Source organism: Pseudophryne corroboree, unplaced genomic scaffold (assembly GCF_028390025.1).
Source record: "Pseudophryne corroboree isolate aPseCor3 unplaced genomic scaffold, aPseCor3.hap2 scaffold_251, whole genome shotgun sequence".
NCBI lineage: Eukaryota > Metazoa > Chordata > Amphibia > Anura > Myobatrachidae > Pseudophryne > Pseudophryne corroboree.
In genome coordinates, this window is record NW_026969167.1 from 509,676 (window position 1) to 534,465 (window position 24,790).

At 39.6% G+C, this 24,790-nt stretch overlaps 8 non-coding genes across 8 annotated transcripts; 5 read left to right on the forward strand and 3 right to left on the reverse strand.

The window, feature by feature from the left end:
- Positions 1–6,134: 6,134 nt before the first annotated feature.
- LOC135011725 (U1 spliceosomal RNA) lies at positions 6,135–6,298 on the reverse strand. Its single transcript, XR_010210771.1, has one exon. It is a non-coding gene; the product is annotated as a U1 spliceosomal RNA (small nuclear RNA).
- A 655-nt stretch (positions 6,299–6,953) lies between these two features.
- On the reverse strand, positions 6,954–7,116 carry LOC135011857 (U1 spliceosomal RNA). The gene has a single exon (XR_010210897.1). It is a non-coding gene; the product is annotated as a U1 spliceosomal RNA (small nuclear RNA).
- A 152-nt stretch (positions 7,117–7,268) lies between these two features.
- Positions 7,269–7,432, reverse strand: LOC135011769 (U1 spliceosomal RNA). Its single transcript, XR_010210815.1, has one exon. It is a non-coding gene; the product is annotated as a U1 spliceosomal RNA (small nuclear RNA).
- An 11,756-nt stretch (positions 7,433–19,188) lies between these two features.
- LOC135011847 (U1 spliceosomal RNA) lies at positions 19,189–19,354 on the forward strand. Its single transcript, XR_010210888.1, has one exon. It is a non-coding gene; the product is annotated as a U1 spliceosomal RNA (small nuclear RNA).
- Positions 19,355–19,506: 152 nt separating this feature from the next.
- LOC135011858 (U1 spliceosomal RNA) lies at positions 19,507–19,669 on the forward strand. The gene has a single exon (XR_010210898.1). It is a non-coding gene; the product is annotated as a U1 spliceosomal RNA (small nuclear RNA).
- A 993-nt stretch (positions 19,670–20,662) lies between these two features.
- On the forward strand, positions 20,663–20,826 carry LOC135011807 (U1 spliceosomal RNA). The gene has a single exon (XR_010210850.1). It is a non-coding gene; the product is annotated as a U1 spliceosomal RNA (small nuclear RNA).
- A 152-nt stretch (positions 20,827–20,978) lies between these two features.
- Positions 20,979–21,141, forward strand: LOC135011907 (U1 spliceosomal RNA). The gene has a single exon (XR_010210942.1). It is a non-coding gene; the product is annotated as a U1 spliceosomal RNA (small nuclear RNA).
- A 655-nt stretch (positions 21,142–21,796) lies between these two features.
- On the forward strand, positions 21,797–21,960 carry LOC135011706 (U1 spliceosomal RNA). The gene has a single exon (XR_010210753.1). It is a non-coding gene; the product is annotated as a U1 spliceosomal RNA (small nuclear RNA).
- Positions 21,961–24,790: the final 2,830 nt, after the last annotated feature.

The following is a 24,790-nucleotide window of genomic DNA, read 5'->3' on the forward strand; positions in this document are numbered from 1 at the left end:
CCCCAGGGGTTTGAGAATCCTCAAAGAATCCACCTTTAAGGAGGATAAAATATTTTCAGAACAGTGGAACAACATATTGGATGTTTGCTCCAGGGATCTCATGAAATTACTAGTGAAATATAGAGAATGTAAAGTCAATGAGATACAATTAGAAATAGAAAAGATACACACATCACTTAAGAGCTATGAAAAATTAGAGGAATTCCTAATAAGAGATGGGAAGGTTAATAAGAAATTAGAAGAATTCGAACAGTCATTGATAGAAAGAAAGGAACACAAAATGGAGAGGGATGTATTGGATTATCAGAGAGAGATGACAAGAACATATAATAAAAGGTCCAAGGTTAATGAAAAAGAATACCATGAATATAGACCCAAACAACAATTTAACAATTCACAAATCCATAGGTACTCTCAATTCATGAAATCAAAAGCTAGAGGGAGGGAAGTACGTACAAACTCAATTGAAAATAGAAGATATAAAGAAAGGTCTGATATAGTATACAAAAATAGATACCATACATTGGATATTAGGAGGGAAGGAGGAGCTATACCTAAAAATAGAAACAGACAATTTCCCAAATACTCAGAAACCGATGATGATCTCCAAACTACACCTGGAGAACCAGTTTTTTTAGGGGGGAACAGATTCCAGCCACAGATAAGGTGGCAGGGATCGCAAGGCCTAAGAAAAAGAAGCAGAAATTTAGAATCAGAGGATGTAGAGGGGGCAGAGGGAAACGAAATGAAAACACCCCGCAAAAGATAACAGATTGTAATATTAACAACAAAAAACCTGGAAAGGGAATTTTCAATTTATCTAACAAAGTACTAAATCATGATGAAATAAAAGTTCTAGAGAAGGGATTAAACTATGCCCCTGCCGCACGACCAAACCTATTTCAGTTATTTGTAGATTTAAACCGGTATGTCCGGATGTTGAGTAGGAAACGATACTTCGCATTAAAACAATTAAAAACCATAAACAGTCAGGAGATGCCCATATTTTTGGATAACAATGATGATAATGCATTAACCATCTTGGAGTCACTTCAGGTGGAGGGAGAGGTTAATCAAGATAAAGAGATGCCTGTCTTTGATATTAAACGTAATCCTTTCAAGAAAATGTCAGATTTTTACCCTCTGACCTATAAGGGTCCATACATAGAAAGTTTCTATAAGTCAACCCTCAATAGCTTTAGGGATATTTGTAATAAAGCGGAAGGCCCAATCTGTGGGGATAACTTGACCCCTGGGGAACGAAAAGCATTATGCTTATTACAAAAAAATCAAGATATCATAATCAAATCTGCTGATAAGGGTGGTGGGGTGGTAATTCTTAATACCAATGATTATGTGACAGAGTGTCATAGGCAATTGGAGAATGAACAATTTTATCGTAAATTGGATGCCAACCCCACCACCCTTTTTCAAAGACAATATGTGTGTCTACTTGAGTCTGCCCTTGGGGACGGTACTATCTCCAAAGAAACATTCAATTTTTTAAGTTGTGCACACCCCATCACTGCCACTTTTTATTATTTACCAAAAATTCATAAGTCACTTTCTAATCCACCAGGTCGTCCTATTATTTCGGGGGTGGGATCTTTAACCAATAATTTATCTTTTTTTGTGGATCATTTTTTACAGGGGCACGTGGAGAGTCTTAAATCATATATAAAAGATACTCAACACTTTCTGAATACAATTAATAAAATAGAATGGAAAAAACATTATTATCTACTTACTTGCGATGTGGAATCGCTTTATTCCAATATCCCTCATGATAGAGGTGTGTTGGCTATTGAACATTATTTAAAGCAAAGTGAAATTTCTGACTCTCTACGTGCCTTCCTTTTAGATTCGATCACATTTATTTTGACACACAATTATTTTGTTTTCGATTCACATTTTTATTTACAGACACGTGGTGCGGCCATGGGGGCCAGATTCGCGCCGAGTTTTGCGAACCTATATATGGGCGTCTTTGAGGATGCCCATGTGTGGGGTGGCGGGCTCGGCGCGGATCTGGTCTACTATGGTCGTTATATAGATGATTTATTTATTATTTGGGCAGGGGATTTACAATCACTTGTTAATTTCACAGACACACTCAATACCAATGAATTTGGACTAAAATTCACATATAAGTATAGCAATACTTCTTTAAATTTTTTGGATATAGACTTGTCCACCGAGGGTAATAAACTGGTTACCAAAACTTTCATAAAACCAGTAGATCAAAATAGATATCTAAATTACAAAAGTGCACACAAACACACTTGGAAATCAAATATCCCAAGGGGTCAACTTGTAAGGTTGCGAAGAAACTGCACAGAACTGTCCACTTTTCAGGCACAGGCATCTAAATTGATGGATTCGTTCCGGGAACAGGGTTATCCCTGTGAATTGTTAGAAAAAGCATATAAGGATGTTACCAAAATGGATAGGGATAGATTACTAGAACCCAGAACTATAGAAGTAAGAAATCAAGAGGAGAATAAGAACAAGGAAAAAAGTTGCCTCTTCTCTACAAAATATAACTGTTGTGCACACCAAATTGGATGTATCATCAAAAGGAATACACAGATGTTACTTTCTGATGAATTAATAAAAACAGATGTAGACCCTAGGGGCACAGTCATCTTTAGACGGGCTGATAATTTAAAATCAAAATTGGTGACTAGCCATTATGAAGGGAAAAAGGCTCAAAATATAGATACAACTTGGCTACCACAAAAACCTAGTGGATTTCATAGGTGTGGTAAATCGGAATGTTTATCGTGTAACTACCTTCCTCGTAAAAGTACAGAATTCCAGTCATTTATGACCAAAGAAAAATTTCCAATAAAAGAATTCATTAATTGCCTATCTACATACGTTATTTATTTATTAACGTGCATGTGTGGCAGACAATATGTAGGTCGTACTACACGTACCATGCATATACGTTTCATGGAACATAGACGTAATATTAGAAAGAACATACAACACCCAGTATCGAACCATATAACTCAGTGCTGTAAAGGTAAATTTGAAGGTATTACAATGGTAGCCATAGAACAAATCGCAATGACTAAACGGGGGGGTAATAGGTATGGGTTATTATGTAGACGCGAAGCGTATTGGATTTTTAAATTAGATACAATGATGCCTAATGGATTAAATGACACTGTTGAATTAAATGGGGTTTAGTGCAAATCAATATATACCAGTTAATTATGTCATACTAGTTTAAATATACTGTTTAGAGTTCCAAGTTAAAAGAGGAATATAGGATGTGAGGTATAAAGGATGTGTGTTTATCTTCTCTTTTTTGGTATTCAACATGGCAACAATTAGTTGTGTTTGTTATATTGAATTCTATAAGTGTAAAACTCAATCTATAATTCATAAGCATAATCTATTATAAAATGAATAGCACTATTAATATGCACTAGGTACTGAGGATTCTAATCAATATATATTATTGATCAATATTATGAGGATATTCTAGATATTTAAATTAATGAAAATTATGTATTGCTGATGTATAAAGCACAATGGGAATAGTGAATATGTGGAGATATGTGTAAAAGGTATATTTTAATTGACAAATTGCTTGTTGAAATTATGTGTGTGACTACGCATTTATATAGAGGATTAGAATTATGCAGATAACTCCACTAATTAAGGATAATTTTTTTGTGCGATACCATTATGTAATACAATGATAGAGTAATTGATTAACCTGCATTAGAACTTTGGTTCTGGACGAGATCCTGTGCTGTGACCTGTGACATATAATGTGGAATTAAAAGGAGGTCTGACACGCAATTCAGCACACGTGTATTAATGAAACAGGAAGACGGAGAGACAGACCCGGCTTATAAACCGGGTAACAACTGAGAGGCTCCATACACACTGAGGAAGCCGCCGAGGTTACATGAAGGCGGAGAAACGCGTATGTGATGACAAGTGAGCTACAGCCGGCCGGCTTATTCATTCACTCCAGGAGACGCTGACTGCCTCTTAAACACCGCACATCTCAGTACCCGGTTTTCCGGACCCCAGTGCTAAGGGGGAATAAGGAGGACTCTCCTTCATCTGAGCTATACAACATCATTATATAGAGGTTGGTGCGTTATCTGGTGTTAAAGGGAGTCTCAAATTACCACGTTCATATAACAGTTTTCTTATCATGCCGCTGTGCTGATACATGGACAGTTTTACATCAGAATTGCCGTATATTCCACACAGAGACTGTTGCTTCATTTTTGCTTCTTAAAGGAAGGATAAATTATACAAGTTTTGTCCAAACAAATTAAACGGATAATACAAGTGGCACTATACAGCGCAGGGACGCCTGCTAAGTTATATCTGTCAACATAAAAAGTCATTCCTATTAGTGGAGTTTATTCTGTTGTGCCTAAATATATAATTATTTTAAAATTTCTTGCTGTGTGCAACAGTTGTGTATTATATACATATTAATTGTTTTATGGATTGAATGTATATTATAAGAAATCCGGCCGGTAACTGTATAATTGCATAATTCCCGCAATTTCATATATATATTATTATTTTTTATTTATTATCTTTTATTTTTTATTTAATTTTATAGACAATAAAATAAAAAAAGTTTTTATTAAATGCTAAGCGCTGTTCCAGATTGTTTTTTCTTGTTTTAAATTAATTGGAGGCTTACAAACCAGGCCCCAGGAATGTGCAGCTAGCGTTTAATTCAAATATCAGCGCCCAATTCTGTTTTTGTCTTTCACTGTGCAGGAGCCAGCACCGCTCACACACTAGTCCCCGGTGCAGCCCCCAACCCCCGGGACACCCGGAGCAACAAAATGTAGATTCAGGCCACCAGGCCACGCCCCTACCTATGAAACCATGCCTCCTTTTTACCATTGCGCTGCTTATCTGCGCGCACTGCATTACAATCTCCCTCGCCACCTCTCTGGGTGTCACCAGTGATAGTGACACCTCTGCCATGCTTGTAGCAGCTGGTCCTAAGATCTACGCCTCAAGCCCTGAGTGTTTGCCCTTGTGACTTGTTGATCATCATAGCAAAGCAGATGCTTACAGAAAACTGCAGGGGCTTAGATTGAAAATAAAAAAAATTGATGGGTATAAGGTAGAGAGGAGCGGGTTCGGTTCTCCGAGAACCGAATTCCCCACGAACTCCACGTGGTTTACACTGGTACGAGGCAGGCTCGGTTGTTCCCGCCTGACTCGGAAAACCTGAACAAGGGAAAATGTCATCATCCCGCTGTCGGATTCTCGCGAGATTCGGATTCCATATAAAGAGCTGCGCGTTGCCGCCATTTTTACTCGTGCATTGAAGAGAGAGCGGAGAGGACGTGGCTATGTTCTCTCAGTGGAAATCTCAATATCAGTGCTCAGTATCAGTGGATACTTATTGCTGCTCAGTAATACTAGTAGTGTGTCTCTCCTGCTCAGTGTCAGTTCTCAGTAGTATCCTCATCAGTGCTCAGTATCACTGCTCATTGTCTTGTGCTGCATTGTTGTACTCAGCATACTACAGTACATTACTAATAGTCCAGTGCTGCATCTTGCTGCTCAGTGTCAGTTCTAGTATCCTCATCAGTGCTCACTATCACTGCTCATTGCATTGTGGTGTTCTGTATACTACAGTAACATAGTAATATAGTAACATATAGTAACATAGTTTTTGAGGTTGAATAGAGGCAAATTGCCCATCGTGTTCAACCTGTTTTAAGTTGTGATGATTCTACATACTTGCTGAATAATGTTTTATGACTAGTTAGCTACTACAACTCATGTTACCCCCGGATTAACCATGTTGATATTTTAAGTATTATAACCTTGGATAGCTTTTTCATTCAGAAATGTATCCATTCCTTTTTTAAATCCAATTACAGAGTCCGCCATTACCACCTTCCCTGGCAGGGAATTCCACATCCTGATTGCCCTAACAGTGAAGATCATAGTATCTCTCCTGGCAGGTAAGTAGGAGTTGGGCCAGAGCTGTGGAGGATTGCTGCTCGGGCACCCCCTGTCAAGTGAAGGAGATCCAACTGAGGCAGCACAAGGGAACTCTCGAAAGAAGAACAAGGCTAGAGGAAGATCTGAGACAAAGAAATCTGACTTTTACCAGAGCTGACCAGAGGAAAGCACAAACACAGTCCCCCACTACCACAAATAATGCAGTCGAGTTTCCCACATTTGGGGAAATCACAGGGGTCAGCATACCCAGAATGCAATGAATGAACCTCACCCTGGGAGAACAATCTTCATGACCATGGTATCGCCTATGCAAAATAAGTATGATTTGGGATAGGGCTGGGGAGGGCCGCTGCTCAGGCACATCTCTGTCAAGTAAAGGAGATTCAACTGAGGCAGCACAAGGGAACTCTCATCTGGAGACAACAACTGCAGGGAGAACACATATTTTCAGATGAACATGGGAGGGCAGAAGGCTGCCTAATACTGAAGCACCCCCAAACAACAAACCAAATGCAACAACTAGTACAAGCATTCCTGGGGGAAGTTCTGCAGAAGATGGATTTGCATACGGTGATGTCATCCAAGCAGTGGGCCAAAGTTGGCTGGAACCCTCATCTGCATATGAAAAGAGAAAAGGGGTATGCAGGGCATGGCGGCCTTTTGCGGCGCTTGGATGACCCTTAGTTCGCATTAAACACCCCCACCCTCCTTCGGTGTGGGGCTCATGTTGACAATGCCCCAGCCCCTGAAGCATTCAAGCTGATTTCTTACAGCAGCTTGGCACTGTAACAGCTCCAGAGCTGCTCTGTAAGGCAAGTAAAAGGGTGTGTAGTTTGCATTGTGCATTGGAAGGCACAAAGTAAGCAGACAGGAGGAGAAGTCAGGATAGTGCACAAGGGTATAAAAGGGAGGGGCTCAAGAAAAAAGAAGTGGAAACAGACAGCAAACTAGGCTGGAGAGAGACCTGAGACAAAGAGATCTGAATTATACGAGAGCCGACCAGGGGAAACACAAATTATGCAGTCAAGTTTCCCACATTTGGGGAAATCGCAGGGGCAGCACACCCAGAGTGCAATGGGTGAGCCTTGCCCTGGGAGAAGCACCTTCATGATCATAGTATCTCACCTGGCAGGTAAGTAGGAGTTGGGCTTGAGCTGGGGAGGGTCGCTGCTCGGGCACCCCCCTGTCAAGTGAAGGAGATCCAACTGAGGCAGCACAAGGGAACTCTCGAAAGAAGAACAAGGCTAGAGGAAGATCTGAAACAAAGAAATCTGACTTTTACCAGAGCTGACCAGAGGAAAACACAAACACAGTCCCCCACTACCACAAATAATGCAGTCGAGTTACCCACATTTGGGGAAATCACAGGGGTCAGCATACCCAGAATGCAATGAATGAACCTCACCCTGGGAGAATAATCTTCATGACCATGGTATCTCCTATGCAAAATAAGTATGATTTGGGATAGGGCTGGGGAGGGCCGCTGCTCAGGCACATCTCTGTCAAGTAAAGGAGATTCAACTGAGGCAGCACAAGGGAACTCCAGCATCCTCTACAGACTAAGAGAAAAGGATTTACCGGTAGGTATTAAAATCCTATTTTCTCATACGACCTAGAGGATGCTGGGGTCACATTAAGAACCATGGGGTTATACCAAAGCTCTTGAACGGGTGGAAGAGTGCGTACGACTCTGCAGCACCGAATGACCCAACTTGAGGTTATCATCGGCAAGGATGCAGTGGCGTTAATGTTTCCTGGTGTCAACCTGTATTATTTCAGTAGATATTGAAATGAGGATGCATCTTGCTGCCTTTCCAATGAAGCAAGTTTAATTTAGTAATAGGTGAAAAACCATCCCTACAAAGATGTTAATCAGATACTTGGCTTTGTGGACACTTTTCAGAGAACAAATTTGTTATCATAAAAATAAAGCCAGAAAATGAAGAGCTGTTTAATCACTCAATTGGATTTTTTTGCCAGCATATTTCTTTTTCTCTGCAAACCACTGCTAAATTGTGCTTCCTAGCTGTTTTTATAAAATCACTGAATCAAATCTAACTCTGATTACATCAGAGAAGGCCAGGCACCCTACACCATAACAGGGGTTTTTGAAATTTTGACTTGTCTACTTAAAGATCACCAAAATCTGATAACAAGGTCAATTACATCCCTGGGTGGGATTGAACCACCAACCCTTTGGTTAATAACCAATCACACTAACCAATTGCGCCACAGAGACACTTTGCAAAAGTCCATACTGACAAAGGCTAATAAGCATTCATCTAGAACGTTTCCTAGAAAAACTTTAAAAAGTCAATAATCTGGAGAGTTTTTGTAAGATGTTTCTTCCATCAACCAACAAAGAAACACATTGTTACTTTCCCATGATGAGTGAGTGCTTCAAGATCTCTTGCACTTACATGTGCAGCAGAGTACTGTAATGAAAGCATGCTGGGTTCATAACCCAGAGGTAGGCAGATTGAAACTATCCTCTGCTATATGCATTTTTTTTTTGTTAATTAAAGTAATCCAAAACTGGGATTGATATTTTTTCTCTTTTATTTTTACTTAAAGTACAATAACTTTTACCATTTTAATATGTTTTAATAGTATATTGACAGTATTGTTTTCTTTCAAAAATCCACTTAATTTTCTTTACCCGATTATTAAAATGGTAATTGACAAAAACAAACTACATTGTCACCAGAAGAGCAATACAAAATGTACAAGTGATATATTAAAATCATCTTTCCAGCTTGAATTTCAATGATGCATTGGGGCAACGATTTTGTGAGAAACATCTTCACCCTTAAATAAAGATTTTCTTAATTCCTTACCTGTGTGCTAATTAGATATCACCTTGTTTTCACATTAAACAGACTTCCACATGAGAAAGCAGCAAGGATGCAGTGGCGTTAATGTTTCCTGGTGTCAACCTGTATTATTTCAGTAGATATTGAAATGAGGATGCATCTTGCTGCCTTTCCAATGAAGCAAGTTTAATTTAGTAATAGGTGAAAAACCATCCCTACAAAGATGTTAATCCGATACTTGGCTTTGTGGACACTTTTCAGAGAACAAATTTGTTAGCATAAAAATAAAGCCAGAAAATGAAGAGCTGTTTAATCACTCAATTGGATTTTTCTGCCAGCATATTTCATTTTCTCTGCAACCCACTGCTAAATTGTGCTTCCTAGCTGTTTTTTGATAAAATCACTTAATCAAATCTAACTCTGATTACATCAGAGTAGGCCAGGTACCCTACACCATAAGAGGGGGTTTGAAATTTTGACTTGTCTACTTAAAGATCACCAAAATCTGATGACAAGGTCAATAACATCCCTGGGTGGGATTGAACCACCAACCCTTTGGTTAATAACCAAACACACTAACCGATTGCACCACAGAGACACTTTGCAAAAGTACATACTGACAAAGGCTAATAAGCATTCATCTAGAACGTTTCCTAGAAAACTTTAAAAAGTCAATAATCTGGAGAGATTTTGTAAGATGTTTCTTCCATCAACCAATGAAGAAACGCATTGGTACTTTCCCATGATGAGTGAGTGCTTCAGGATCTCTTGCACTTACATGTGCAGCAGAGTACTGCAATGGAAGCATGCTGGGCCCATAACCCAGAGGTAGGCAGATTGAAACTATCCTCTGCTATATGCATTTTTTTTTGTTAATTAAAGTAATCCAAAACTGGGATTGATATTTTTGCTCTTTTATTTTTACTTAAAGTACAATAACTTTTACCATTTTAATTTGTTTTAATAGTATATTGACAGTATTGTTTTCTTTCAAAAATCCACTTAATTTTCTTTACCCTATTATTAAAATGGTAATTGACAAAAACAAACTACATTGTCACCAGAAGAGCAATACAAAATGTACAAGTGATATATTAAAATCATCTTTCCAGCTTGAATTTCAATGATGCATTGGGGCAACGATTTTGTGAGAAACATCTTCACCCTTAAATAAAGATTTTCTTAATTCCTTACCTGTGTGCTAATTAGATATCACCTTGTTTTCACATTAAACAGACTTACACATGAGAAAGCAGCAAGGATGCAGTGGCGTTAATGTTTCCTGGTGTCAACCTGTATTATTTCAGTAGATATTGAAATGAGGATGCATCTTGCTGCCTTTCCAATGAAGCAAGTTTAATTTAGTAATAGGTGAAAAACCATCCCTACAAAGATGTTAATCAGATACTTGGCTTTGTGGACACTTTTCAGAGAACAAATTTGATAGCATAAAAATAAAGCCAGAAAATGAAGAGCTGTTTAATCACTCAATTGGATTTTTTTGCCAGCATATTTCTTTTTCTCTGCAAACCACTGCTAAATTGTGCTTCCTAGCTGTTTTTATAAAATCACTGAATCAAATCTAACTCTGATTACATCAGAGAAGGCCAGGTACCCTACACCATAACAGGGGTTTTTGAAATTTTGACTTGTCTACTTAAAGATCACCAAAATCTGATAACAAGGTCAATTACGTCCCTGGGTGGGATTGAACCACCAACCTTTTGGTTAATAGCCATACACACTAACTGATTGTGCCACAGCGACACTTTGCAAAAGTACATACTGACAAAGGCTAATAAGCATTCATCTAGAACGTTTCCTAGAAAAACTTTAAATAGTCAATAATCTGGAGAGTTTTTGTAAGATGTTTCTTCCATCAACCAATGAAGAAACACATTGGTACTTTCCCATGATGAGTGAGTGCTTCAGGATCTCTTGCAATTACATGTGCAGCAGAGTACTGTAATGGAAGCTCGCTGGGTCCATAACCCAGAGGTAGGCAGATTGAAACTATCCTCTGCTATATGCATTTTTTTTTGTTAATTAAAGTAAACCAAAACTGGGATTGATATTTTTGCTCTTTTATTTTTACTTAAAGTAACAATAAGTTTTACCATTTTAATTTGTTTTAATAGTATATTGACAGTATTGTTTTCTTTCAAAAATCCACTTAATTTTCTTTACCCGATTATTAAAATGGTAATTGACAAAAACAAACTACATTGTCACCAGAAGAGCAATACAAAATGTACAAGTGATATATTAAAATCATCTTTCCAGCTTGGATTTCAATGATGCATTGGGGCAACGATTTTGTGAGAAACATCTTCACCCTTAAATAAAGATTTTCTTAATTCCTTACCTGTGTGCTAATTAGATATCACCTTGTTTTCACATTAAACAGACTTCCACATGAGAAAACAGCAAAGATGCAGTGGCGTTAATGTTTCATGGTGTCAACCTGTATTATTTCCGTAGATATTGAAATGAGGATGCATCTTGCTGCCTTTCCAATGAAGCAAGTTTAATTTAGTAATAGGTGAAAAACCATCCCTACAAAGATGTTAATCAGATACTTGGCTTTGTGGACACTTTTCAGAGAACAAATTTGTTATCATAAAAATAAAGCCAGAAAATGAAGAGCTGTTTAATCACTCAATTGTATTTTTCTGCCAGCTTTTTTCTTTTTCTCTGCAACCCACTGCTAAATTGTGCTTCCTAGCTGTTTTTTTATAAAATCACTTAATCAAATCTAACTCTGATTACATCAGAGAAGGCCAGGTACCCTACACCATAAGAGGGGGTTTGCAATTTTGACTTGTCTACTTAAATATCACCAAAATCTGATCACAAGGTCAATTACGTCCCTGGGTGGGATTGAACCACCAACCTTTTGATTAATAGCTGAACACACTAACCGATTGCGCCACAGAGACACTTTGCAAAAAGAATATACTGACAAAGACTAATAAGCATTCATCTAGAACGTTTCCTAGAAAAACTTTAAAAAGTCAATAATCTGGAGAGTTTTTGTAAGATGTTTCTTCCAGCAACCAATGAAGAAACACATTGGTACTTTCGCATGATGAGTGAGTGCTTCAGGATCTCTTGCACTTACATGTGCAGCAGAGTACTGCAATGGAAGCATGCTGGGCCCATAACCCAGAGGTAGGCAGATTGAAACTATCCTTTGCTATATGCATTTTTTTTTGTTCATTAAAGTAATCCAAAACTGGGATTGATATTTTAGCTTTTATTTTTACTTAAAGTACAATAACTTTTACCATTTTAATTTGTTTTAATAGTATATTGACAGTATTGTTTTCTTTCAAAAATCCACTTAATTTTCTTTACCCTATTATTAAAATGGTAATTGACAAAAACAAACTACATTGTCACCAGAAGAGCAATACAAAATGTACAAGTGATATATTAAAATCATCTTTCCAGCTTGAATTTCAATGATGCATTGGGGCAATGATTTTGTGAGAAACATCTTTACCCTTAAATAAAGATTTTCTTAATTCCTTACCTGTGTGCTAATTAGATATCACCTTGTTTTCACATTAAACAGACTTCCACATGAGAAAGCAGCAAGGATGCAGTGGCGTTAATGTTTCCTGGTGTCAACCTGTATTATTTCAGTAGATATTGAAATGAGGATGCATCTTGCTGCCTTTCCAATGAAGCAAGTTTAATTTAGTAATAGGTGAAAAACCATCCCTACAAATATGTTAATCAGATACTTGGCTTTGTGGACACTTTTCAGAGAACAAATTAGTTAGCATAAAAATAAAGCCAGAAAATGAAGAGCTGTTTAATCACTCAATTGGATTTTTCTGCCAGCATATTTCTTTTTCTCTGCAACCCACTGCTAAATTGTGCTTCCTAGCTGTTTTTATAAAATCACTGAATCAAATCTAACTCTGATTACATCAGAGAAGGCCAGGTACCCTACACCATAACAGGGGTTTTCGAAATTTTGACTTGTCTACTTAAAGATCAACAAAATCTGATAACAAGGTCAATTATGTCCCTGGGTGGGATTGAACCACCAACCTTTTGGTTAATAGCTGTACACACTAACTGATTGCGCCACAGCGACACTTTGCAAAAGTACATACTGACAAAGGCTAATAAGCATTAATCTAGAACGTTTCCTATAAAAACTTTAAATAGTCAATAATCTGGAGAGTTTTTGTAAGATGTTTCTTCCATCAACCAATGAAGAAACACATTGGTACTTTCCCATGATGAGTGAGTGCTTCAGGATCTCTTGCACTTACATGTGCAGCAGAGTACTGTTATGAAAGCATGCTGGGTCCATAACCCAGAGGTAGGCAGATTGAAACTATCCTCTGCTATATGCATTTTTTTTTGTTAATTAAAGTAATCCAAAACTGGGATTGATATTTTTGCTCTTTTATTTTTACTTAAAGTACAATAACTTTTACCATTTTAATTTGTTTTAATAGTATATTGACAGTATTGTTTTCTTTCAAAAATCCAATTAATTTTCTTTACCCGATTATTAAAATGGTAATTGACAAAAACAAACTACATTGTCACCAGAAGAGCAATACAAAATGTACAAGTGATATATTAAAATTATCTTTCCAGCTTGGATTTCAATGATGCATTGGGGCAACGATTTTGTGAGAAACATCTTCACCCTTAAATAAAGATTTTCTTAATTCCTTACCTGTGTGCTAATTAGATATCACTTTGTTTTCACATTAAACAGACTTCCACATGAGAAAACAGCAAAGATGCAGTGGCGTTAATGTTTCCTGGTGTCAACCTGTATTATTTCCGTAGATATTGAAATGAGGATGCATCTTGCTGCCTTTCCAATGAAGCAAGTTTAATTTAGTAATAGGTGAAAAACCATCCCTACAAAGATGTTAATCAGATACTTGGCTTTGTGGACACTTTTCAGAGAACAAATTTGTTATCATAAAAATAAAGCCAGAAAATGAAGAGCTGTTTAATCACACAATTGGATTTTTCTGCCAGCATTTTTCTTTTTCTCTGCAACCCACTGCTAAATTGTGCTTCCTAGCTGTTTTTTTTATAAAATCACTTAATCAAATCTAACTCTGATTACATCAGAGAAGGCCAGGTACCCTACACCATAAGAGGGGTTTTGCAATTTTGACTTGTCTACTTAAATATTACCAAAATCTGATCACAATGTCAATTACGTCCCTGGGTGGGATTGAACCACCAACCTTCTGATTAATAGCTGAACACACTAACCGATTGCGCCACAGAGACACTTTGCAAAAAGTACATACTGACAAAGACTAATAAGCATTCATCTAGAACGTTTCCTAGAAAAACTTTAAAAAGTCAATAATCTGGAGAGTTTTTGTAAGATGTTTCTTCCAGCAACCAATGAAGAAACACATTGGTACTTTCGCATGATGAGTGAGTGCTTCAGGATCTCTTGCACTTACATGTGCAGCAGAGTACTGCACTGGAAGCATGCTGGGCCCATAACCCAGAGGTAGGCAGATTGAAACTATCCTTTGCTATATGCATTTTTTTTTTGTTCATTAAAGTAACCCAAAACTGGGATTGATATTTTAGCTTTTATTTTTACTTAAAGTACAATAACTTTTACCATTTTAATTTGTTTTAATAGTATATTGACAGTATTGTTTTCTTTCAAAAATCCAATTAATTTTCTTTACCCGATTTTTAAAATGGTAATTGACAAAAACAAACTACATTGTCACCAGAAGAGCAATACAAAATGTACAAGTGATATATTAAAATCATCTTTCCAGCTTGAATTTCAATGATGCATTGGGGCAACGATTTTGTGAGAAACATCTTCACCCTTAAATAAAGATTTTCTTAATTCCTTACCTGTGTGCTAATTAGATATCACCTTGTTTTCACATTAAACAGACTTCCACATGAGAAAACAGCAAAGATGCAGTGGCGTTAATGTTTCCTGGTGTCAACCTGTATTATTTCCGTAGATATTGAAATGAGGATGCATCTTGCTGCCTTTCCAATGAAGCAAGTTTAATTTAGTAATAGGTGAAAAACCATCCCTACAAAAATGTTAATCAGATACTTGGCTTTGTGGACACTTTTCAGAGAACAAATTTGTTATCATAAAAATAAAGCCAGAAAATGAAGAGCTGTTTAATCACTCAATTGGATTTTTCTGCCAGCATTTTTCTTTTTCTCTGCAACCCACTGCTAAATTGTGCTTCCTAGCTGTTTTTTTATAAAATCACTTAATCAAATCTAACTCTGATTACATCAGAGAAGGCCAGGTACCCTACACCATAAGAGGGGGTTTGCAATTTTGACTTGTCTACTTAAATATCACCAAAATCTGATCACAAGGTCAATTATGTCCCTGGGTGGGATTGAACCACCAACTTTTTGATTAATAGCTGAACATACTAACCAATTGCGCCACAGAGACACTTTGCAAAAAGTACATACTGACAAAGACTAATAAGCATTCATCTAGAACGTTTCCTAAAAAAACTTTAAAAAGTCAATAATCTGGAGAGTTTTTGTAAGATGTTTCTTCCAGCAACCAACGAAGAAACACATTGGTACTTTCGCATGATGAGTGAGTGCTTCAGGATCTCTTGCACTTACATGTGCAGCAGAGTACTGCAATGGAAGCATGCTGGGCCCATAACCCAGAGGTAGGCAGATTGAAACTATCCTTTGCTATATGCATTTTTTTTTGTTCATTAAAGTAATCCAAAACTGGGATTGATATTTTAGCTTTTATTTTTACTTAAAGTACAACAACTTTTACCATTTTAATTTGTTTTAATAGTATATTGACAGTATTGTTTTCTTTCAAAAATCCAATTAATTTTCTTTACCCGATTATTAAAATGGTAATTGACAAAAACAAACTACATTGTCACCAGAAGAGCAATACAAAATGTACAAGTGATATATTAAAATCATCTTTCCAGCTTGAATTTCAATGATGCATTGGGGCAACGATTTTGTGAGAAACATCTTCACCCTTAAATAAAGATTTTCTTAATTCTTTACCTGTGTGCTAATTAGATATCACCTTGTTTTCACATTAAACAGACTTCCACATGAGAAAACAGCAAAGATGCAGTGGTGTTAATGTTTCCTGGTGTCAACCTGTATTATTTCTGTAGATATTGAAATGAGGATGCATCTTGCTGCCTTTTTAATGAAGCAAGTTTAATTTAGTAATAGGTGAAAAACCATCCCTACAAAGATGTTAATCAGATACTTGGCTTTGTGGACACTTTTCAGAGAACAAATTTGTTATCATAAAAATAAAGCCAGAAAATGAAGAGCTGTTTAATCACTCAATTGGATTTTTCTGCCAGCATTTTTCTTTTTCTCTGCAACCCACTGCTAAATTGTGCTTCCTAGCTGTTTTTTTTATAAAATCACTTAATCAAATCTAACTCTGATTACATCAGAGAAGGCCAGGTACCCTACACCATAAGAGAGGGTTTGCAATTTTGACTTGTCTACTTAAATATCACCAAAATCTGATCACAAGGTCAATTACGTCCCTGGGTGGGATTGAACCACCAACCTTTTGATTAATAGCTGAACACACTAACAGATTGCGCCACAGAGACACTTTGCAAAAAGTCCATACTGACAAAGACTAATAAGCATTCATCTAGAACGTTTCCTAGAAAAACTTTAAAAAGTCAATAATCTGGAGAGTTTTTGTAAGATGTTTCTTCCAGCAACCAATGAAGAAACACATTGGTACTTTCGCATGATGAGTGAGTGCTTCAGGATCTCTTGCACTTAAATGTGCAGCAGAGTACTGCAATGGAAGCATGCTGGGCCCATAACCCAGAGGTAGGCAGATTGAAACTATCCTTTGCTATATGCATTTTTTTTTGTTCATTAAAGTAATCCAAAACTGGGATTGATATTTTAGCTTTTATTTTTACTTAAAGTACAATAACTTTTACCATTTTAATTTGTTTTAATAGTATATTGACAGTATTGTTTTCTTTCAAAAATCCACTTAATTTTCTTTACCCTATTATTAAAATGGTAATTAACAAAAACAAACTACATTGTCACCAGAAGAGCAATACAAAATGTACAAGTGATATATTAAAATCATCTTTCCAGCTTGAATTTCAATGATGCATTGGGGCAACGATTATGTGAGAAACATCTTCACCCTTAAATAAAGATTTTCTTAATTCCTTACCTGTGTGCTAATTAGATATCACCTTGTTTTCACATTAAACAGACTTCCACATGAGAAAGCAGCAAGGATGCAGTGGCGTTAATGTTTCCTGGTGTCAACCTGTATTATTTCAGTAGATATTGAAATGAGGATGCATCTTGCTGCCTTTCCAATGAAGCAAGTTTAATTTAGTAATAGATGAAAAACCATCCCTACAAATATGTTAATCAGATACTTGGCTTTGTGGACACTTTTCAGAGAACAAATTAGTTAGCATAAAAATAAAGCCAGAAAATGAAGAGCTGTTTAATCACTCAATTGGATTTTTCTGCCAGCATATTTCTTTTTCTCTGCAACCCACTGCTAAATTGTGCTTCCTAGCTGTTTTTATAAAATCACTGAATCAAATCTAACTACATCAGAGAAGGCCAGGTACCCTACACCATAACAGGGGGTTTGAAATTTTGACTTGTCTACTTAAAGATCACCAAAATCTGATAACAAGGTCAATTAAGTCCCTGGGTGGGATTGAACCACCAACCTTTTGGTTAATAGCCTTACACACTAACTGATTGCGCCACAGCGACACTTTGCAAAAGTACATACTGACAAAGGCTAATAAGCATTCATCTAGAACGATTCCTAGAAACATTTTAAAAAGTCAATAATGTGGAGAGTTTTTGTAAGATGTTTCTTCCATCAACCAATGAAGAAACACATTGGTACTTTCCCATGATGAGTGAGTGCTTCAGGATCTTTTGCACTTACATGTGCAGCAGAGTACTGTAATGGAAGCATGCTGGGTCCATAACCCAGAGGTAGGCAGATTGAAACTATCCTCTGCTATATGCATTTTTTTTTTGTTAATTAACGTAATCCAAAACTGGGATTGATATTTTTGCTCTTTTATTTTTACTTAAAGTACAATAACTTTTACCATTTTAATTTGTTTTAATAGTATATTGACAGTATTGTTTTCTTTCAAAAATCCACTTAATTTTCTTTACCCGATAATTAAAATGGTAATTGACAAAAACAAACTACATTGTCACCAGAAGAGCAATACAAAATGTACAAGTGATATATTAAAATCATCTTTCCAGCTTGAATTTCAATGATGCATTGGGGCAACGATTTTGTGAGAAACATCTTCACCCTTAAATAAAGATTTTCTTAATTCCTTACCTGTGTGCTAATTAGATATCACCTTGTTTTCACATTAAACAGACTTCCACATGAGAAAACAGTAAAGATGCAGTGGCGTTAATGTTTCCTGGTGTCAACCTGTATTATTTCCGTAGATATTGAAATGAGGATGCATCTTGCTGCCTTTCCAATGAAGCAAGTTTAATTTAGTAATAGGTGAAAAACCATCCCTACAAAGATGTTAATCAGATATTTGGCTTTGTGGACACTTTTCAGAGAACAAATTTGTTATCATAAAAATAAAGCCAGAAAATGAAGAGCTGTTTAATCACTCAATTGGATTTTTCTGCCAGCATTATTCTTTTTCTCTGCAACCCACTGCTAAATTGTGCTTCCTAGCTGTTTTTTTATAAAATCACTTAATCAAATCTAACTCTGATTACATCAGAGAAGGCCATGGAGAACAAAAATGTTGAGGTTCCAAAAATAGGGAAAGATCAAGATCCACTTCCACCTCGTGCTGAAGCTGCTGCCACTAGTCATGCCCTGCACGCCCCTTTTCTCTTTTCATATGCAGACGAGGGTTGAAGCCAACTTTGACCCACTGCTTGGATGACATCACCGTATGCAAATCCATCTGCTGCAGGCCTTCCCCCAGGAATGCTTGCACTAGTTGTTGCATTTGGTTTGTTGTTTGGGGGTGCTTCAGTATTAGGCAGCCTTCTGCCCTCCCATGTTCATCTGAAAATATGTGTTCTCCCTGCAGTTGTTGTCCCCAGATGAGAGTTCCCTTGTGCTGCCTCAGTTGAATCTCCTTTACTTGACAGAGATGTGCATGAGCAGCGGCCCTCCCCAGCCCATATAACCCCATGGTTCTTAATGTGACCCAGCATCCTCTAGGTCGTATGAGAAAATAGGATTTTAATACCTACCGGTAAATCCTTTTCTCTTAGTCTGTAGAGGATGCTGGAGTTCCCTTGTGCTGCCTCAGTTGAATCTCCTTTACTTGACAGAGATGTGCCTGAGCAGCGGCCCTCCCCAGCCCTATCCCAAATCATACTTATTTTGCATAGGAGATACCATGGTCATGAAGATTACTCTCCCAGGGTGAGGTTCATTCATTGCATTCTGGGTATGCTGACCCCTGTGATTTCCCCAAATGTGGGAAACGCGACTGCTTTATTTGTTGGTAGTGGGGGGACTGTGTTTGTGCTTTCTTCTGGTCAGCTCTGGTAAAAGTCAGATTTCTTTGTCTCAGATCTTCCTCTAGCCTTGTTCTTCTTTCGAGAGTTCCTTTGTGCTGCCTCAGTTGGATCTCCTTCACTTGACAGGGGGGTGCCCGAGCAGCGACCCTCCCCAGTTCTTGCCCAACTCCTACTTACCTGCCAGGTGAGATACTATGATCATGAAGGTGCTTCTCCCAGGGCAAGGCTCACCCATTGCACTCTGGGTGTGCTGCCCCTGCGATTTCCCCAAATGTGGGAAACTTGACTGCATAATTTGTGTTTCCCCTGGTCGGCTCTCGTATAATTCAGATCTCTTTGTCTCAGGTCTCTCTCACAAAAAAAATTCGGTGAGGTTTAGCCAAAATGCGTTCGAACACAAAACACGGCCGCGGAACCGAACCCAAAACCAAAACACAAAACCCGAAAAATTTCCGGTGCACATCTCTAGTGGCCATGCCATGTCACTGTGCAGGAGCCAGCACCGCTCACACACTAGTCCCCGGTGCAGCCCCCAACCCCCGGGACACCCGGAGCAACAAAATGTAGATTCAGGCCACCAGGCCACGCCCCTACCTATGAAACCATGCCTCCTTTTTACCATTGCGCTGCTTATCTGCGCGCACTGCATTACAATCTCCCTCGCCACCTCTCTGGGTGTCACCAGTGATAGTGACACCTCTGCCATGCTTGTAGCAGCTGGTCCTAAGATCTACACCTCAAGCCCTGAGTGTTTGCCCTTGTGACTTGTTGATCATCATAGCAAAGCAGATGCTTACAGAAAACTGCAGGGGCTTAGATTGAAAATAAAAAAAATTGATGGGTATAAGGTAGAGAGGAGCGGGTTCGGTTCTCCGAGAACCGAATTCCCCACGAACCCCACGAACTCCTCCTCCGAGGCAGGCTCGGTTGTTCCCGCCTGCCTCGGAAAACCTGAACAAGGGAAAATGTCATCATCCCGCTGTCGGATTCTCGCGAGATTCGGATTTCATATAAAGAGTGCAAGCATTCCTGGGGGAAGGCCTGAAGCAGATGGATTTGCATATGGTGATGTCATCCAAGCAGTGGGTCAAAGTTGGCTTCAGAAACAAACAGGAATGCTTGCACTAGTTGTTGCATTTGGTTTGTTGTTTGGGGGTGCTTCAGTATTAGGCAGCCTTCTGCCCTCCCATGTTCATCTGAAAATATGTGTTCTCCCTGCAGATGTTGTCCCCAGATGAGAGTTCCCTTGTGCTGCCTCAGTTGAATCTCCTTTACTTGACAGAGATGTGCCTGAGCAGCGGCCCTCCCCAGCCCTATCCCAAATCATACTTATTTTGCATATGAGATACCATGGTCATGAAGATTATTCTCCCAGGGTGAGGTTCATTCATTGCATTCTGGGTATGCTGACCCCTGTGATTTCCCCAAATGTGGGTAACTCGACTGCATTATTTGTGGTAGTGGGGGACTGTGTTTGTGTTTTCCTCTGGTCAGCTCTGGTAAAAGTCAGATTTCTTTGTTTCAGATCTTCCTCTAGCCTTGTTCTTCTTTCGAGAGTTCCCTTGTGCTGCCTCAGTTGGATCTCCTTCACTTGACAGGGGGGTGCCCGAGCAGCGACCCTCCCCAGCTCAAGCCCAACTCCTACTTACCTGCCAGGTGAGATACTATGATCATGAAGGTGCTTCTTCCAGGGCAAGGCTCACCCATTGCACTCTGGGTGTGCTGCCCCTGCGATTTCCCCAAATGTGGGAAACTTGACTGCATAATTTGTGTTTCCCCTGGTCGGCTCTCGTATAATTCAGATCTCTTTGTCTCAGGTCTCTCTCCAGCCTAGTTTGCTGTCTGTTTCCACTTCTTTTTTCTTGAGCCCCTCCCTTCTATACCCTTGTGCACTATCCTGACTTCTCCTCCTGTCTGCTTACTTTGTGCCTTCCAATGCACAATGCAAACTACACACCCTTTTACTTGCCTTACAGAGCAGCTCTGGAGCTGTTACAGTGCCAAGCTGCTGTAAGAAATCAGCTTGAATGCTTCAGGGGCTGGGGCATTGTCAACATGAGCCCCACACCGAAGGAGGGTGGGGGTGTTTAATGCGAACTAAGGGTCATCCAAGCGCCGCAAAAGGCCGCCATGCCCTGCATACCCCTTTTCTCTTTTCATATGCAGATGAGGGATCCAGCCAACTTTGGCCCACTGCTTGGATGACATCACCGTATGCAAATCCGTCTTCTGCAGAACTTCCCCCAGGAATGCTTGTACTAGTTGTTGCATTTGGTTTGTTGTTTGGGGGTGCTTCAGTATTAGGCAGCCTTCTGCCCTCCCATGTTCATCTGAAAATATGTGTTCTCCCTGCAGTTGTTGTCCCCAGATGAGAGTTCCCTTGTGCTGCCTCAGTTGAATCTCCTTTACTTGACAGAGATGTGCCTGAGCAGCGGCCCTCCCCAGCCCTATCCCAAATCATACTTATTTTGCATAGGCGATACCATGGTCATGAAGATTGTTCTCCTAGGGTGAGGTTCATTCATTGCATTCTGGGTATGCTGACCCCTGTGATTTCCCCAAATGTGGGAAACTCGACTGCATTATTTGTGGTAGTGGGGGACTGTGTTTGTGCTTTCCTCTGGTCAGCTCTGGTAAAAGTCAGATTTCTTTGTCTCAGATCTTCCTCTAGCCTTGTTCTTCTTTCGAGAGTTCCCTTGTGCTGCCTCAGTTGGATCTCCTTCATTTGACAGGGGGTGCCCGAGCAGCAATCCTCCACAGCTCTGGCCCAACTCCTACTTATCTGCCAGGTGAGATACTATGATCTTCACTGTTAGGGCAATCAGGATGTGGAATTCCCTGCCAGGGAAGGTGGTAATGGCGGACTCTGTAATTGGATTTAAAAAAGGAATGGATACATTTCTGAATGAAAAAGCTATCCAAGGTTATAATACTTAAAATATCAACATGGTTAATCCGGGGGTAACATGAGTTGTAGTAGCTAACTAGTCATAAAACATTATTCAGCAAGTATGTAGAATCATCACAACTTAAAACAGGTTGAACACGATGGGCAATTTGCCTCTATTCAACCTCAAAAACTATGTTACTATATGTTACTATATTACTATGTTACTGTAGTATACAGAACACCACAATGCAATGAGCAGTGATAGTGAGCACTGATGAGGATACTAGAACTGACACTGAGCAGCAAGATGCAGCACTGGACTATTAGTAATGTACTGTAGTATGCTGAGCACAACAATGCAGCACAAGACAATGAGCAGTGATACTGAGCACTGATGAGGATACTACTGAGAACTGACACTGAGCAGGAGAGACACACTACTAGTATTACTGAGCAGCAATAAGTATCCACTAATACTGAGCACTGATATTGAGATTTCCACTGAGAGAACATAGCCACGTCCTCTCCGCTCTCTCTTCAATGCACGAGTAAAAATGGCGGCAACGCGCAGCTCTTTATATGGAATCCGAATCTCGCGAGAATCCGACAGCGGGATGATGACATTTTCCCTTGTTCAGGTTTTCCGAGTCAGGCGGGAACAACCGAGCCTGCCTCGGAGGAGGAGTTCGTGGGGTTCGTGGGGAATTCGGTTCTCGGAGAACCGAACCCGCTCCTCTCTACCTTATACCCATCAATTTTTTTTATTTTCAATCTAAGCCCCTGCAGTTTTCTGTAAGCATCTGCTTTGCTATGATGATCAACAAGTCACAAGGGCAAACACTCAGGGCTTGAGGTGTAGATCTTAGGACCAGCTGCTACAAGCATGGCAGAGGTGTCACTATCACTGGTGACACCCAGAGAGGTGGCGAGGGAGATTGTAATGCAGTGCGCGCAGATAAGCAGCGCAATGGTAAAAAGGAGGCATGGTTTCATAGGTAGGGGCGTGGCCTGGTGGCCTGAATCTACATTTTGTTGCTCCGGGTGTCCCGGGGGTTGGGGGCTGCACCGGGGACTAGTGTGTGAGCGGTGCTGGCTCCTGCACAGTGACATGGCATGGCCACTAGAGATGTGCACCGGAAATTTTTCGGGTTTTGTGTTTTGGTTTTGGGTTCGGTTCCGCGGCCGTGTTTTGGGTTCGAACGCGTTTTGGCTAAACCTCACCGAATTTTTTTTGTCGGATTCGGGTGTGTTTTGGATTCGGGTGTTTTTTTCAAAAAACCCTAAAAAACAGCTTAAATCATAGAATTTGGGAGTCATTTTGATCCCAAAGTATTATTAACCTCAATAACCATAATTTCCACTAATTTTCAGTCTATTCTTAACACCTCACACCTCACAATATTATTTTTAGTCCTAAAATTTGCACCGAGGTCGCTGGATGACTAAGCTCAGTGACCCAAGTGGCCGACACAAACACCTGGCCCATCTAGGAGTGGCACTGCAGTGTCACGCATGATGGCCCTTCCAAAAAACACTCCCCAAACAGCACATGACGCAAAGAAAAAAAGAGGCGCAATGAGGTAGCTGTGTGACTAAGCTCAGCGACCCAAGTGGCCGACACAAACACCTGGCCCATCTAGGAGTGGCACTGCAGTGTCACGCAGGATGGCCCTTCCAGAAACACTCCCCAAACAGCACATGACGCAAAGAAAAAAAGAGACGCAATGAGGTAGCTGTGTGACTAAGCTCAGCGACCCAAGTGGCCGACACAAACACCTGGCCCATCTAGGAGTGGCACTGCAGTGTCACGCAGGATGGCCCTTCCAAAAAACACTCCCCAAACAGCACATGACGCAAAGAAAAAAAGTGGCGCAATGAGGTAGCTGTGTGACTAAGCTCAGCGACCCAAGTGGACGACACAAACACCTGGCCCATCTAGGAGTGTCACTGCAGTGTCACGCAGGATGGCCCTTCCAAAAAACACTCCCCAAACAGCACATGACGCAAAGAAAAAAAGAGGCGCAATGAGGTAGCTGTGTGACTAAGCTCAGCGACCCAAGTGGCCGACACAAACACCTGGCCCATCTAGGAGTGGCACTGCAGTGTCACGCAGGATGGCCCTTCCAAAAAACACTCCCCAAACAGCACATGACGCAAAGAAAAATAAAAGAAAAAAGAGGTGCAAGGTGGAATTGCCTTGGGCCCTCCCACCCACCCTTATGTTGTATAAACAGGACATGCACACTTTAACCAACCCATCATTTCAGTGACAGGGTCTGCCACACGACTGTGACTGAAATGACGGGTTGGTTTGGACCCCCACCAAAAAAGAAGCAATAAATCTCTCCTTGCACAAACTGGCTCTATAGAGGCAAGATGTCCACCTCATCATCATCCTCCGATTCATCACCGTGTACATCCCCCTCCTCACAGATTATCAATTCGTCCCCACTGGAATCCACCATCTCAGCTCCCTGTATACTTTGTGGAGGCAATTGCTGCTGGTCAATGTCTCCACGGAGCAATTGATTATAATTCATTTTAATGAACATCATCTTCTCCA